This window comes from Coturnix japonica, unplaced genomic scaffold (assembly GCF_054131305.1).
Source record: "Coturnix japonica strain WE unplaced genomic scaffold, WE-NBRP24 Scf102, whole genome shotgun sequence".
Taxonomy (NCBI): Eukaryota; Metazoa; Chordata; class Aves; order Galliformes; family Phasianidae; genus Coturnix; species Coturnix japonica.
In genome coordinates this window covers 230,854-248,284 of record NW_028189005.1, presented here as the reverse complement: position 1 = coordinate 248,284, position 17,431 = coordinate 230,854, and the positions used below count along the sequence as shown (strand labels likewise).

The 17,431-nt window shown below is 55.5% G+C and overlaps 1 long non-coding RNA gene across 1 annotated transcript; it reads left to right on the top strand.

Moving 5' to 3' along the window:
* Positions 1-9,236: 9,236 nt before the first annotated feature.
* LOC146751300 (uncharacterized) lies at positions 9,237-15,146 on the top strand. The gene is made up of 2 exons (XR_014941692.1): positions 9,237-9,377; positions 14,990-15,146. It is a non-coding gene; the product is annotated as an uncharacterized LOC146751300 (long non-coding RNA).
* Positions 15,147-17,431: the final 2,285 nt, after the last annotated feature.

Here is a 17,431-nt window from a genome sequence, read left to right as displayed (position 1 = left end):
ACATGTTAATTAGCTAATGAGGTTCATTAACGTTAATGGAGGGGGTATAGGAGGGGTTAATGGGGGTAATTAGTGGGGGGTGGGGTAATTAGGGGGCAATAGGGCTGGGTTGGGGACTTAATTAGTGGGGGAGGGTGTTAATTAGTGGGGAGGGTGTTAATTAGTGGGGGAGGGTGTTAATTAGGGGTAATTAGTGGGGGGTGGGGAGTTAATTACGGTAAGTGGGGGGTAATTAGTGGGGGGTGGGGTAATTAGGGGGTAATAGGGCTGGGTTGGGGACTTAATTAGTGGGGGAGGGTGTTAATTAGTGGGGGAGGGTGTTAATTAGTGGGGGAGGGTGTTAATTAGTGGGGGAGGGTGTTAATTAGTGGGGGAGAGCCTTAATTAATTAATAGGGGGGGGTTAATAGGGGTAATTAGTGGGGGGTGGGGTAATTAGGGGGTAATAGGGCTGGGTTGGGGACTTAATTAGTGGGGGAGGGTGTTAATTAGTGGGGGAGGGTGTTAATTAGTGGGGGAGAGCCTTAATTAATTAATAGGGGGGGGTTAATAGGGGTAATTAGTGGGGGGTGGGGTAATGAGGGGGTAATAGGGCTGGGTTGGGGACTTAATTAGTGGGGGAGGGTGTTAATTAGTGGGGGAGGGTGTTAATTAGTGGGGGAGAGCCTTAATTAATTAATAGGAGGGGGGGTTAATAGGGGTAATTAGTGGGGGGGTGGGGAGTTAATTAGGGTAATTGGGGGGTAATTAGTGGGGGGTGGGGTAATTGGGGGGTAATAGGGCTGGGTTGGGGACTTAATTAGTGGGGGAGGGTGTTAATTAGTGGGGGAGGGTGTTAATTAATTAATAGGGGGGGTTTAATAGGGGTAATTAGTGGGGGTGGGGTAATTGGGGTGGGTTAATAGGGGGTTAATTGGGGTTAATTAGGGTAATTGGGGGGTAATAAGTGGGGGGTGGGGTAATGAGGGGGTAATAGGGCTGGGTTGGGGACTTAATTAGTGGGGGAGGGTGTTAATTAGTGGGGGAGGGTGTTAATTAATTAATAGGGGGGGGTTTAATAGGGGTAATTAGTGGGGGGTGGGGAGTTAATTAGGGTAATTGGGGGGTAATTAGTGGGGGTGGGGTAATGAGGGGGTAATAGGGCTGGGTTGGGGACTTAATTAGTGGGGGAGGGTGTTAATTAGTGGGGGAGAGCCTTAATTAATTAATAGGGGGGGGTTTAATAGGGGTAATTAGTGGGGGGTGGGGTAATTGGGGTGGGTTAATAGGGGGTTAATGGGGGTTAATTAGGGTAATTGGGGGTTAATTAGTGGGGGGTGGGGTAATTAGGAGGTAATAGGGCTGGGTTGGGGACTTAATTAGTGGGGGAGGGTGTTAATTAGTGGGGGAGGGTGTTAATTAGTGGGGGAGAGCCTTAATTAATTAATAGGGGGGGGGTTAATAGGGGTAATTAGTGGGGGGTGGGGTAATTGGGTTGGGTTAATAGGGGGTTAATGGGGGTTAATTAGGGTAATTGGGGGTTAATTAGTGGGGTTTGGGGTAATTAGGGGGTAATAGGGCTGGATTGGGGACTTAATTAGTGGGGGAGGGTGTTAATTAGTGGGGGAGGGTGTTAATTAGTGGGGAGGGTGTTAATTAGTGGGGGAGGGTGTTAATTAGTGGGGGAGGGTGTTAATTAGTGGGGGAGAGCCTTAATTAATTAATGCGGGGGGGGTTAATAGGGGTAATTAGTGGGGGGTGGGGTAATTGGGGTGGGTTAATGGGGGTATGGGGGGGTTAATTAGGGTAATTGGGGGTTAATTAGTGGGGGGTGGGGTAATTAGGGGGCAATAGGGCTGGGTTGGGGACTTAATTAGTGGGGGAGGGTGTTAATTAGTGGGGGAGGGTGTTAATTAGTGGGGGAGAGCCTTAATTAATTAATAGGGGGGGGTTTAATAGGGTAATTAGTGGGGGGTGGGGAGTTAATTAGGGTAATTGGGGGGTAATTAGTGGGTTTTGGGGTAATTAGGGGGTAATAGGGCTGGGTGGGGGACTTAATTAGTGGGGGAGGGTGTTAATTAGTGGGGGAGAGCCTTAATTAATTAATAGGGGAGGGGTTAATAGGGGTAATTAGTGGGGGGTGGGGAGTTAATTAGGGTAATTGGGGGGTTAATTAGTGGGGGGTGGGGTAATTAGGGGGCAATAGGGCTGGGTTGGGGACTTAATTAGTGGGGGAGGGTGTTAATTAGTGGGGGAGAGCCTTAATTAATTAATAGGGGGGTTTAATAGGGGTAATTAGTGGGGGGTGGGGAGTTAATTAGGGTAATTGGGGGTTAATTAGTGGGGGGTGGGGTAATTAGGGGGTAATAGGGCTGGTTTGGGGACTTAATTAGTAGGGGGAGGGTGTTAATTAGGGGGGGAGAGCCTTAATTAATTAATGGGGGGGGTTAATTAGGGGTAATTAGTGGGGGGTGGGGTAATTGGGGTGGGTTAATAGGGGGTTAATGGGGGTTAATTAGGGTAATTGGGGGTTAATTAGTGGGGGGTGGGGTAATTAGGGGGCAATAGGGCTGGGTTGGGGACTTAATTAGTGGGGGAGGGTGTTAATTAGTGGGGGAGGGTGTTAATTAGTGGGGGAGAGTGTTAATTAGTGGGGGAGAGCCTTAATTAATTAATAGGGGGGGCGTTAATAGGGGTAATTAGTGGGGTGGGGTAATTGGGGGTTAATGGGGGTTAATTAGGGTAATTGGGGGTTAATTAGTGGGGGGTGGGGTAATTAGGGGGTAATAGGGCTGGGTTGGGGGACTTAATTAGTGGGGGAGGGTGTTAATTAGTGGGGGAGGGTGTTAATTAGTGGGGGAGAGCCTTAATTAATTAATGGGGGGGGGGTTAATAGGGGTAATTAGCGGGGGGTGGGGTAATTGGGGTGGGTTAATAGGGGGTTAATGGGGGTTAATGGGGGTTAATTAGGGTAATTGGGGGTTAATTAGTGGGGGGTGGGGTAATTAGGGGGCAATAGGGCTGGGTTGGGGACTTAATTAGTGGGGGAGGGTGTTAATTAGTGGTGGAGAGCCTTAATTAATTAATAGGGGGGGGTTTAATAGGGGTAATTAGTGGGGGGTGGGGAGTTAATTAGGGTAATTGGGGGGTAATTAGTGGGGGGTGGGGTAATTAGGGGGCAATAGGGCTGGGTTGGGGACTTAATTAGTGGGGGAGGGTGTTAATTAGTGGGGGAGGGTGTTAATTAGTGGGGAGAGCCTTAATTAATTAATAGGGGGTGGTTAATTAGGGGTAATTAGTGGGGGGTGGGGTAATTGGGGTGGGTTAATAGGGGGTTAATGGGGGTTAATTAGGGTAATTGGGGGGTAATTAGTGGGGTTTGGGGTAATTAGGGGGTAATAGGGCTGGGTTGGGGACTTAATTAGTGGGGGAGGGTGTTAATTAGTGGGGGAGAGCCTTAATTAATTAATAGGGGGGGGTTAATAGGGGTAATTAGTGGGGGGTGGGGAGTTAATTAGGGTAATTGGGGGGTAATTAGTGGGGGGTGGGGTAATGAGGGGGTAATAGGGCTGGGTTGGGGACTTAATTAGTGGGGGAGGGTGTTAATTAGTGGGGGAGGGTGTTAATTAGTGGGGGAGAGCCTTAATTAATTAATAGGGGGGGGTTAATAGGGGTAATTAGTGGGGGGTGGGGTAATTAGGGGGTAATAGGGCTGGGTTGGGGACTTAATTAGTGGGGGAGGGTGTTAATTAGTGGGGGAGGGTGTTAATTAGTGGGGGAGAGCCTTAATTAATTAATGGGGGGGGGTTAATAGGGGTAATTAGTGGGGGGTGGGGAGTTAATTAGGGTAATTGGGGGGTAATTAGTGGGGGGTGGGGTAATTAGGGGGTAATAGGGCTGGGTTGGGGACTTAATTAGTGGGGGAGGGTGTTAATTAGTGGGGGAGGGTGTTAATTAGTGGGGGAGAGCCTTAATTAATTAATAGGGGAGGGGTTAATAGGGGTAATTAGTGGGGGGTGGGGTAATTGGGGTGGGTTAATAGGAGGTTAATGGGGGTTAATTAGGGTAATTGGGGGGTAATAAGTGGGGGGGGTTAATTAGGGGGGTTAATTAGGGTGGGGTGGGGTAATTAAGGGGGGTAATTAGTGGGGGATGGGGTAATTGGGGGGGGTTAAAGGGGGGTAGTAGGACATTAAGGGACCCACAGCGCCCCCTAGTGGATGGAGGACTCCATTGCAGCCCATAGGGATCCATTGAGACCCATAGGGATCCATAGGGACCCACAGCGCCCCCTAGTGGCTGGGAGGACTCCATTGCAGCCCATAGGGACCCATTGAGACCCATAGGGATCCATAGGGATCTATAGGGATTCATTGAGACCCATGGGGATCTATAGGGACCCACAGCGCCCCTAGCGGCTGGGAGGACTCCATTGCAGCCCATAGGGATCCATTGAGACCCATAGGGACTCATAGGGATCTATAGGGACCCATAGGGATCCATAGGGCTTAATGGGGAACTACAGCGCCCCCTAGCGGCTGGGAGGACTCCATTGAGTCCCATAGGGATCCATTGACACCCATAGGGATCCATAGGGACCCACAGCGCCCCCTAGCGGCTGGGAGGACTCCATTGCAGCCCATAGGGATCCATTGACATCCTTAGGGAACCATAGGGACCCAGAGCGCCCCCTAGTGGCTGGGAGGACTCCATTGCAGCCCATAGGGATCCATTGACACCCATAGAGATCCATAGGGATCTATAGGGACCCACAGCGCCCCCTAGTGGATGGAAGACTGCATTGCAGCCCATAGGGATCCATTGAGACCCATAGGGATCTATAGGGACCCACAGCGCCCCCTAGCGGCTGGGAGGACTCCATTGCAGCCCATAGGGACCCATTAAGATCTATAGGGATTCATAGGGACCCACAGCGCCCCCTAGTGGCTGGGAGGACTACATTGCAGCCCATAGGGATCCATTGAGACCCATAGGGATCTATAGGGTCCCCACAGCGCCCCCTAGCGGCTGGGAGGACTGCAGTGCAGCCCATAGGGACCCATTAAGACCCATAGGGCTTAATGAGGAACTACAGCGCCCCCTAGCGGCTTGGAGGACTGCATTGAGTCCCATAGGGATCCATTGAGACCCATAGGGACCCATAGGGACCTACAGCGCCCCCTAGTGGCTGGGAGGACTCCATTGCAGCCCATAGGGATCCATTGTAACCCATAGGGATCCATAGGGATCTATAGGGACCCATAGTGATCCATAGGGCTTAGTGGGGAACTACAGTGCCCCCTAGCGACTGGGAGGACTCCATTGCAGCCCATAGGGACCAATTAAGATCTATAGGGATTCATAGGGACCCACAGCGCCCTCTAGTGGCTGGGAGGACTGCATTGCAGCCCATAGGGATCCATTGAGACCCATAGGGATCTATAGGGATCCATTGAGACCCATGGGGATCTATAGGGACCCACAGCGCCCCCTAGCGGCTGGGAGGACTCCATTGCAGCCCATAGGGACCCATTAAGATCCATAGGGATCCATAGGGATCTATAGGGACCCATAGGGATCCATAGGGCTTAGTGGGGAACTACAACGCCCCCTAGCAGCTTGGAGGACTGCATTGAGTCCCATAGGGATCCATTGAGACCCATAGGGATCTATAGGGACCCACAGCGCCCCCTAGTGGCTGGGAGGACTCCATTGCAGCCCATAGGGATCCATTGAGACCCATAGGGATCCATACAGACCCACAGCGCCCCCTAGCGGCTGGGAGGGCTCCATTGTGACCCATAGGGATCCATAGGGATCTATAGGGACCCACAGCGCCCCCTAGTGGCTGGGAGGACTCCATTGCAGCCCATAGGGATCCATAGGGATCTATAGGGACCCACAGCGCCCCCTAGTGGCTGGGAGGACTGCATTGCAGCCCATAGGGATCCATAGGGATCTATAGGGACCCACAGCGCCCCCTAGTGGCTGGGAGGACTGCATTGAGTCCCATAGGGACCCATTGAGACCCATAGGGATCCATAAGGATCCATAGGGACCCACAGCGCCCCCTAGTGGCTGGGAGGACTGCATTGAGTCCCATAGGGATCCATTGACATCCATAGGGATCCATAAAGATCTATAGGGATCCATAAGGATCCATAGGGACCCACAGCGCCCTCTAGAGGCTGGGAGGACTCCATTGTAGCCCATAGGGATCCATTGAGATCCATAGGGACCCATAGAGATCCATAGGGACCCACAGCGCCCCCTAGCGGCTTGGAGGGCTCCATTGCAGCCCATAGGGATCCATAGGGATCTATAGGGACCTACAGCGCCCCCTAGCGGCTGGGAGGACTCCATTGCAGCCCATAGGGATCCATTGAGACCCATAGGGATCTATAGGGACCCACAGCGCCCCCTAGTGGCTGGGAGGACTACATTGCAGCCCATAGGGATCCATTGACACCCATAGAGATCCAAAGGGATCTATAGGGACCCACAGCGCCCCCTAGTGGATGGAGGACTCCATTGCAGCCCATAGGGACCCATTAAGATCTATAGGGATTCATAGGGACCCACAGCGCCCCCTAGTGGATGGAGGACTCCATTGCAGCCCATAGGGATCCATTGAGACCCATTGAGACCCATAGGAATCCATAGGGATCCATAGGGCTTAATGGGGAACTACAGCGCCCCCTAGCGGCTTGGAGGACTGCATTGAGTCCCATAGGGATCCATTAAGACCCATAGGGATCCATAGGGACCCACAGCGCCCCCTAGCAGCTTGGAGGACTCCATTGCAGCCCATAGGGATCCATTGAGACCCATATGGATCCATTGACACCCATAGGGATCCATTGAGACCCATAGGGATCTATAGGGACCTACAGCGCCCCCTAGCGGCTGGGAGGACTCCATTGCTGCCCATAGGGATCCATTGAGACCCATAGGGATCCATAGGGATCTATAGGGACCCACAGCGCCCCCTAGCGGCTGGGAGGACTCCATTGACATCCATAGGGATCCATTGAGATCCATAGGGATCCATAGGGACCCACAGCGCCCCCTAGCGGCTGGGAGGACTCCATTGCAGCCCATAGGGATCCATTGAGACCCATAGGGATGTATAGGGACCCACAGCGCCCCCTAGTGGCTGGGAGGACTCCATTGCAGCCCATAGGGATCCATTGAGACCCATAGGGATCCATTGACATCCATAGGGATCTATAGGGGCCTACAGCGCCCCCTAGTGGCTGGGAGGACTGCATTGAGTCCCATAGGGATCCATTGGGACCCATAGGGATCTATAGGGACCCACAGCGCCCCCTAGCGGCTGGGAGGACTCCATTGCAGCCCATAGGGACCCATTGAGACCCATAGGGATCCATAGGGACCCACAGCGCCCCCTAGTGGATGGAGGACTGCATTGCAGCCCATAGGGATCCATTGAGACCCATTGAGACCCATAGGGATCCATAGGGATCTATAGGGACCCATAGGGATCCCTAGGGCTTAGTGGGGAACTACAGCGCCCCCTAGCGGCTGGGAGGACTCCATTGCAGCCCATAGGGACCCATTGAAGACCCATAGGGACCCATAGGGATCCATAGGGACCCACAGCGCCCCCTAGCGGCTGGGAGGACTCCATTGCAGCCCATAGGGATCCATTGACATCCATAGGGACCCATAGGGATCTATAGGGACCCACAGCGCCCCCTAGTGGCTGGGAGGACTCCATTGCAGCCCATAGGGACCCATTAAGATCTATAAGGATTCATAGGGACCCACAGCGCCCCCTAGTGGCTGGGAGGACTCCATTGCAGCCCATAGGGACCCATTGAGACCCATAGGGATCCATAAGGATCCATAGGGACCCACAGCGCCCCCTAGTGGCTGGGAGGACTACATTACAGCCCATAGGGATCCATTGAGACCCATAGAGATCCATAGGGACCCATAGGGATCTATAGGGACCTACAGCGCCCCCTAGCAGCTGGGAGGACTCCATTGCAGCCCATAGGGATCCATTGTAACCCATAGGGATCCATAGGGATCTATAGGGACCCATAGGGATCCATAGGGCTTAGTGGGGAACTACAGCGCCCCCTAGCGACTGGGAGGACTGCATTGCAGCCCATAGGTACCCATTAAGATCTATAGGGATTCATAGGGACCCACAGCGCCCCCTAGCGGCTGGGAGGACTCCATTGCAGCCCATAGGGACCCATTGAGACCCATAGGGATCCATTGACATCCATAGGGATCTATAGGGACCTACAGCGCCCCCTAGCGGCTGGGAGGACTCCATTGCAGCCCATAGGGATCCATTGAGACCCATAGGGACCCATAGGGATCCATAGAGACCCACAGCGCCCCCTAGCGGCTTGGAGGACTCCATTGCAGCCCATAGGGATCCATTGACATCCATAGGGAACCATAGGGACCCACAGCGCCCCCTAGCGGCTGGGAGGACTCCATTGCAGCCCATAGGGATCCATAAGGATCTATAGGGACCCACAGCGCCCCCTAGCGACTTGGAGGACTGCATTGAGTCCCATAGGGATACATTGACATCCATAGGGATCTATAGGGTCCCCACAACGCCCCCTAGCGGCTGGGAGGACTCCATTGCAGTCCATAGGGACCCATTAAGACCCATAGGGATTAATGAGGAACTACAGCGCCCCCTAGCGGCTTGGAGGACTGCATTGCAGCCCATAGGGATCCATTGACATCCATAGGGATCCATAGGGCTTAATGGGGACCCACAGCGCCCCCTAGCGTCTGGGAGGACTACATTGCAGCCCATAGGGATCCATAGGGACCCACAGCGCCCCCTAGTGGCTGGGAGGACTCCATTGACATCCATAGGGATCCATTGACACCCATAGAGATCCATAGGGATCTATAGGGACCCACAGCGCCCCTTAGCGGCTGGGAGGACTCCATTGACATCCATAGGGATCCATAGGGATCTATAGGGACCCACAGCGCCCCCTAGTGGCTGGGAGGACTCCATTGCAGCCCATAGGGATCCATTGAGACCCATAGGGATCCATTGAGACCCGTAGGGGTCTATAGGGACCCACAGCGCCCCCTAGCAGCTTGGAGGACTGCATTGCAACCCATAGAGCCCCATAGATACCCATATAACCATAGATAAAACAAACAAACAAGGGTCCTAACAGTATGCTAAGCCTAATTATAATGCTAATTAACAACAGCTAATTAACGAGGGCTAATTAACACCCCGCAGGCTGGCTCGTGTGGGCGGCGTAGGCCCCGTGTTGGGCCCCTATGCTGAGTCTCAATGGTCGCTGTGTAGTTTTGCTCTACCCGAAGGCCCCGTTCAATGCGCCTTCGGAACCGCCCCACATGGACCCACTTCTGTTGTGGGTGAGTATGGCGCCCCCTAGGGGCTGGAGGACTGCATTGATATCCATAGGGATCCATAGGGATTAATGGGGGTTAATGGGGAACTACAGCGCCCCCTGGTGGATGGAGGACTGCATTGCAGCCCATAGGGGTCCATTGAGTTCCATAGGGATTAATGAGGAACTACAGCGCCCCCTAGAGGGTGGAGGACTGCATTGCAGCCCATAGGGATCCATTGAGATCCATAGGGATTAATGGGGAACTACAGCGCCCCCTAGGGGCTGGAGGACTGCATTGATATCCATAGGGATTAATGGGGGTTAATGGGGAACTACAGCGCCCCCTAGGGGCTGGGAGGACTCAATTGCAGCCCATAGGGATCTATAGGGGTTAATGGGGAACTACAGCGCCCCCTAGTGGATGGAGGACTGAATTGCAGCCCATAGGGATTAATGGGGAACTACAGCGCCCCCTAGGGGCTGGGAGGACCCATAGGGATCTATAGGGGTTTAGTGGGGAACTACAGCGCCCCCTAGGGGGTGGAGGACTGCATTGATATCCATAGGGATTAATGGGGGTTAATGGGGAGCTACAGCGCCCCCTAGTGGATGGAGGACTGCAGTGCAACCTATAGGGATCCATTGAGATCCATAGGGTTCCTTAGGGTTTAATGGGGGGGGGGGACGACTACAGCGCCCCCTAGAGGCTGGGAGGACTGCATTGATATCCATAGGGATTAATGGGGGTTAATGGGGAACTACAGCGCCCCCTAGGGGCTGGAGGACTGCAGTGCAGCCCATTGGGATCCATTGAGATCCATAGGGATTAATGGGGGTTAATGGGGAACTACAGCGCCCCCTAGGGGATGGAGGACTGCAGTGCAACCTATAGGGATCTATTGAAATCCATAGGGATTAATGGGGAACTACAGCGCCCCCTAGGGGATGGAGGACTGCATTGCAACCCATAGGGATTAATGGGGAACTACAGCGCCCCCTAGGGGCTTGGAGGACCCATAGGGATCTATAGGGGTTAATGGGGAACTACAGCGCCCCCTAGTGGCTGGAGGACTGAATTGCAGCCCATAGGGATTAATGGGGGTTAATGGGGTACTACAGCGCCCCCTAGAGGGTAGAGGACTGAATTGCAACCTATAGGGATCCATAGGGATTAATGGGGGTTAATGGGGAACTACAGCGCCCCCTAGTGGATGGAGGACTGCATTGATATCCATAGGGATTAATGGGGGTTAATGGGAAACTGCAGCGCCCCCTAGAGGCTGGGTGGACCCATAGGGATCTATAGGGGTTAATGGGGAACTACAGCGCCCCCTAGGGGATGGAGGACTGCAGTGCAACCCATAGGGATCTATTGAAATCCATAGGGATTAATGGGAAACTGCAGCGCCCCCTAGGGGATGGAGGACTGCATTGATATCCATAGGGATCAATGGGGGTTAATGGGGAACTACAGCGCCCCCTAGGGGGCTGGGAGGACCCATAGGGATCTATAGGGGTTAATGGGGAACTACAGCGCCCCCTAGTGGATGGAGGACTGCATTGCAACCCATAGGGATCCATTGAGATCCATTAAGATCCATAGGGATTAATGGGGAACTACAGCGCCCCCTAGTGGATGGAGGACTGCATTGCAGCCCATAGGGATTAATGGGGAACTACAGCGCCCCCTAGGGGCTGGGAGGGCTGCATTGATATCCATAGGGATTAATGGGGGTTAATGGGGAACTACAGCGCCCCCTAGAGGCTGGGAGGACCCATAGGGATCTATAGGGGTTAATGGGGAACTACAGCGCCCCCTAGGGGCTGGGAGGACTGCATTGAGATCCATAGGGATTAATGGGGGTTAATGGGGAACTACAGCGCCCCCTAGGGGATGGAGGACTGAATTGCAGCCCATAGGGATTAATGGGGAACTACAGCGCCCCCTAGTGGGTGGAGGACTGCATTGATATCCATAGGGATTAATGGGGGTTAATGGGGAACTACAGCGCCCCCTAGCAGCTGGGAGGACTGCATTGCCCCATAACTGCCCCCTATTCCCCTCCCCAGCCCCATAACTCCCCCCCCCAGCCCCATAACTGCCCCCCCAGCCACATAACTCCCCCCCCAGCCCCATATCAGCCCCATAAGTGCCCCCCAGCCCCATAACTCCCCCACCAGCCCCATAACTACCCCCCCAGCCCCATAACTCCCCCCCCAGCCCCATAACTACCCCCCCAGCCCCATAACTCCCCCTCCAGCCCCATATCAGCCCCATAACTCCCCCCCCAGCACCATATCAGCCCCATAACTACCCCCCCAGCCCCATAACTGCCCCCCCAGCCACATAACTCCCCCCCCAGCCCCATAACTCCCCCGCCAGCCCCATAACTACCCACCCAGCCCCATAACTCCCCCCCCAGCCCCATAACTCCCCCCCCCAGCCCCATAAGTGCCCCCCCATCCCCATAACTACCCCCCCATCCCCATATCTACCCCCCCCAGCCCCATATCTACCCTCCCAGCCCCATAACTACCCCCCCATCCCCATATCTACCCCCCCCAGCCCCATATCCGCCCCCCCCAGCCCCATATCTACCCCCCCAGCCCCATAACTCACCCCCCAGCCCCATAACTACCCCCCCCAGCCCCATATCCGCCCCATAACTACCCCCCCCAGCCCCATATCAGCCCCATAACTATTCCCCCCAGCCCCATATCAGCCCCATAACTTCCCCCACAGCCCCATAACTCCCCCCCTAGCCCCATATCAGCCCCATAACTCCCCCCCCCAGCCCCATAACTCCCCCCCCAGCCCCATAACTCCCCCCCCCCAGCCCCATAAGTGCCCCCCCATCCCCATAACTACCCCCCCATCCCCATATCTACCCCCCCCAGCCCCATATCCGCCCCCCCCATCCCCATATCTACCCCCCCAGCCCCATAACTCACCCCCCAGCCCCATAAGTAACCACACTCCCCCCCCAGTCTTATCACTACCACCCCAGCCCCATAACTCCCCCTCCAGCCCCATAAGTGCCCCCCCAGCCCCATATCAGCCCCATAACTACCCCCCCCAGCCCCATATCAGCCCCATAACTCCCCCCCCAGCCCCATAACTACCCCCCCCAGCCCCATATCAGCCCCATAACTCCCCCCCCAGCCCCATAAGTAACCCCCCTAGGCCCCATAACTGCCCCCCCAGCCCCATACCAGCCCCATAAGTCCCCCCCTCAGCCCCATAACTCCCCCCCCAGCCCCATATCTACCCCCCCTAGCCCCATAGCAGCCCCATAACTACCCCCCCCAGCCCCATATCAGCCCCATAACTCCCCCCCCAGCCCAATAAGTAACCCCCCTAGGCCCCATAAGTGACCCCCCAGCCCCATATCAGCCCCATAAGTGCCCCCCCAGCCCCAAAACTACCCCCCCCAGCCCCATAACTCCCCCCCCAGCCCCATACCAGCCCCATAACTCCCCCCCCAGCCCCATATCAGCCCCATAACTCCCCCCCCAGCCCCATATCAGCCCCATAACTCCCCCCCCAGCCCCATAAGTGCCCCCCCATCCCCATAACTAAGCCCCCCAGCCCCATAATTACCCCCCCAGCCCCATATCAGCCCCATAACTCCCCCCCCAGCCCCATATCAGCCCCATAAGTGCCCCCCCAGCCCCACAACTACCACCATACCCCCCACCCTAGCCCCATAAGTAACCCCCCTAGGCCCCATAACTCCCCCCCCCAGCCCCATATCAGCCCCATAACTCCCCCCCCAGCCCCATAACTGCCCCCCCAGCCCCATAACTCCCCCCCCAGCCCCATACCAGCCCCATAACTCCCCCCCCAGCCCCATAACTGCCCCCCCAGCCCCATATCAGCCCCATAACTACCCCCCCCAGCCCCATATCAGCCCCATAACTGCCCCCCCCAGCCCCATATTCGCCCCATAACTGCCCCTATTCCCCCCAGCCCCATATCAGCCCCATAAGTGCCCCTATTCCCCCCATATCAGCCCCATATCTACCCCCCCCAGCCCCATATCAGCCCCATAAGTGCCCCATATCCGCCCCATAAGTGCCCCTGTTCCCCCCATAGCAGCCCCATAACTCCCCCCCAGCCCCATAAGTGCCCCCCCAGCCCCATAACTCCCCCCCCAGCCCCATAACTACCCTCCCCCAGCCCCATAACTCACCCCCCAGCCCCATAACTCCACCCCCAGCCCCATAACAACCCCCCCAGCCCCATAAGTGCCCCCCAGCCCCATATCTACCCCCCAGCCCCATAACTCCCCACCCAGCCCCATATCTACCCCCCAGCCCCATAACTCCCCCCCCAGCCCCATAACTACCCCCCCCAGCCCCATATCCGCCCCATAAGTGCCCCTATTCCCCCCATATCAGCCCCATAAGTGACCCCCCAGCCCCATAAGTGCCCCCCCAGCCCCATAAGTGCCCCATATCCGCCCCATAAGTGCCCCTATTCCCCCCAGCCCCATATCCGCCCCATAAGTGCCCCCCCAGCCCCATAAGTGCCCCCCCAGCCCCATAAGTGCCCCTATTCCCCCCATATCAGCCCCATAACTCCCCCCCCAGCCCCATATCAGCCCCATATCTACCCCCCCAGCCCCATAAGTGCCCCTATTCCCCCCATAGCCCCATATCAGCCCCATAACTCCCCCCCAGCCCCATATCTACCCCCCCAGCCCCATAACTCCCCCCCCAGCCCCATAACTAAGCCCCCCAGCCCCATAACTACCCCCCCCATCCCCATAACTGCCCCATAGCAGCCCCATAACTCCCCCGCCAGCCCCATATCAGCCCCATGACTCCCCCCCAGCCCCATAGCAGCCCCATAACTACCCCCCCAGCCCCATAACTACCCACCCAGCCCCATAAGTGCCCCCCCATCCCCATAACTACCCCCCCATCCCCATATCTACCCCCCCAGCCCCATTCCCAGCCCCATATCTACCCCCCCAGCCCCATAAGTAACCCCCCCAGCCCCATAACTCCCCCCCCAGCCCCATATCAGCCCCATAAGTGCCCCTATTCCCCCCATATCAGCCCCATAAGTGCCCCTATTCCCCCCATATCAGCCCCATAAGTGCCCCTATTCCCCCCATATCAGCCCCATAAGTGACCCCCCAGCCCCATATCAGCCCCATAACTCCCCCCCCAGCCCCATATCAGCCCCATAAGTGCCCCATATCCGCCCCATAAGTGCCCCTATTCCCCCCATAACAGCCCCATAACTACCCCCCCAGCCCCATAGCAGCCCCATAAGTGCCCCTATTCCCCCCAGCCCCATAAGTGCCCCCCCAGCCCCATAAGTGCCCCCTCAGCCCCATAAGTGCCCCCCCAGCCCCATAACTCCCCCCCCAGCCCCATATCAGCCCCATAACTACCCCCCCAGCCCCATAACTGCCCCCCCAGCCCCATAAGTGCCCCCCAGCCCCCTTCCCAGCCCCATAACAACCCACCCCCCAGCCCCATATCAGCCCCATAAGTGCCCCATATCAGCCCCATAAGTGCCCCATATCCGCCCCATAAGTGCCCCATATCCGCCCCATAAGTGCCCCCCCAGCCCCATAAGTGCCCCATATCCGCCCCATAAGTGCCCTATTCCCCCCATAGCCGTGTGTTCCGATGGGACGTTCCAGAAGTTCCTTTTCAGTCCGGGTGGCAGCTGCAATCGAGCCGCGTTCGACGTCTTCCTCGACATCTGCGACGACGACGACTTCTAATTAATGAACCCCCCCCTTAATTAAAGACACCCCCCTTAATTAATTAATTATGGGTCTCTATGGGTTTCTATGGGGTCTTTATGGGTCTCTATGAGTCTCTATGGGGTCTTTATGGGTCCCTATGGGGTCTTTATGGGTCCCTATGGGGCTCTATGGGGTGCTATGGGGCACAGTGGGGTCTCTATGGGTCTCTATGTGTCTCTATGGGGTCTTTATGGGTCTCTATGGGGCACTATGGGGTCTCTATGGGGTCTTTATGGGTCTCTATGGGGTCTCTATGGGGTCTCTATGGGGTCTTTATGGGTCTCTATGGGGCACTATGGGGTCTCTATGGGGCTCTATGGGGTCTTTATGGGTCTCTATGTGTCTCTATGGGGCTCTATGGGGCTCTATGGGAACTCTATGGGTCTCTATGGGGTCTTTGTGGGTCTCTATGGGGTCTTTAAGGGTCTCTATGGGTACTTATGGGTCTCTATGGGTCCCTATGGGTCTCTATGGGGTCTTTATGGGTCTCTGTGGGTCTCTATGGGGTCTTTATGGGTCTCTATGGGGTCTTTAAGGGTCTCTATGGGTACTTATGGGTCTCTGTGGGGTCTCTATGGGTTTCTATGGGGTCTTTATGGGTCTCTGTGGGTCTCTATGGGGTCTCTATCGGTCTCTATGAGTCTCTATGGGGTCTTTATGGGTCTCTGTGGGTCTCTATGGGGTCTTTATGGGTCTCTATGGGGTCTCTGTGGGGTGCTATGGGGCACAGTGGGGTCTCTATGGGTCTCTATGTGTCTCTATGGGGCTCTATGGGACTCTATGGGGCACAATGGGGTTCTATGGGGTCTTTATGGGTCTCTATGGGGCACTATGGGGTCTCTATGGGGTCTCTATGGGGTCTTTAAGGGTCTCTATGGGGCACTATGGAGTCTCTATGGGTCTCTATGGGGTCCCTATGACTCTCTATGGGTCTCTATGGGGTCTTTATGGGTCTCTATGTGTCTCTATGGGGCTCTATGGGAACTCTATGGGTCTCTATGGGGTCTTTATGGGTCTCTATGGGGTCTTTAAGGGTCTCTATGGGTACTTATGGGTCTCTATGGGTCCCTATGGGGTCTTTATGGGTCCCTATGGGGCTCTATGGGGTGCTATGGGGCACAATGGGGTCTTTAAGGGTCTCTATGGGGCACTATGGGGTCTCTATGGGTCTCTATGGGGTCTTTATGGGTCTCTATGGGGCACTATGAGGTCTCTATGGGTCTCTATGGGGTCCCTATGGGTCTCTATGGGTCACTATGGGGTCTTTATGGGTCTCTATGGGGCACTATGGGGTCTCTATGGGTCTCTATGGGGTCTTTATGGGTCTCTATGGGGCACTATGGGGTCTTTATGGGTCTCTATGGGGTCTTTATGGGTCCCTATGGGGCTCTATGGGGTGCTATGGGGCACAATGGGGTCTCTATGGGGTTCTATGGGGCAGCTATGGGTCTCAATGGGTCCTTATGGGTCTCTATGGGGTCTTTATGGGTCTCTATGGGGTCTCTATGGGTCTCTATGGGGTCTTTATGGGTCCCTATGGGGCTCTATGAGGTGCTATGGGGCACAATGGGGTCTCTATGGGGCTCTATGGGGCACAATGGGGTCTGTATAGAGCACAATGGGGTGCTATGGGGGTCTATGGGAACTCTATGGGTCTCTATGGGGTCTTTATGGGTCTCTATTGGGCAGTGGGGCTCTATGGGACTCTATGGGGTCTCTATGGGGTCTTTATGGGTCTTTATGGGTCTCTGTGGGTCTCTATGGGGCGGCTATGGGTCTCTATTGGGCACAATGGGGTTCTAGGGTCTCTATGGGGCAGCTATGGGTCTCAATGGGTCCTTATGAGTCTCTTTGGGGTCTTTATGGGTCTCTATGGGGTCTCTATGGGTCTCTATGGGGTCTTTATGGGTCCCTATGGGGCTCTATGGGGTGCTATGGGGCACAGTGGGGTCTCTATGGGGCTCTATGGGGCAGCTATGGGGTCTTTAAGGGTCTCTATGGGTCCTTATGGGTCTCTATGGGGTCTCTATGGGTTTCTATGGGGTCTTTATGGGTCTCTGTGGGTCTCTATGGGATGCTATGGGGCACAATAGGGTCTCTGTGGGGCTCTATGGGGCAGCTATGGGGTTTTTAAGGGTCTCTATGGGTCTCTATGGGGTCCCTATGACTCTCTATGGGTCTCTATGGGGTCTTTATGGGTCTCTATGTGTCTCTATGGGGCTCTATGGGGCTCTATGGGAACTCTATGGGTCTCTATGGGGTCTTTATGGGTCTCTATGGGGTCTTTAAGGGTCTCTATGGGTCCTTA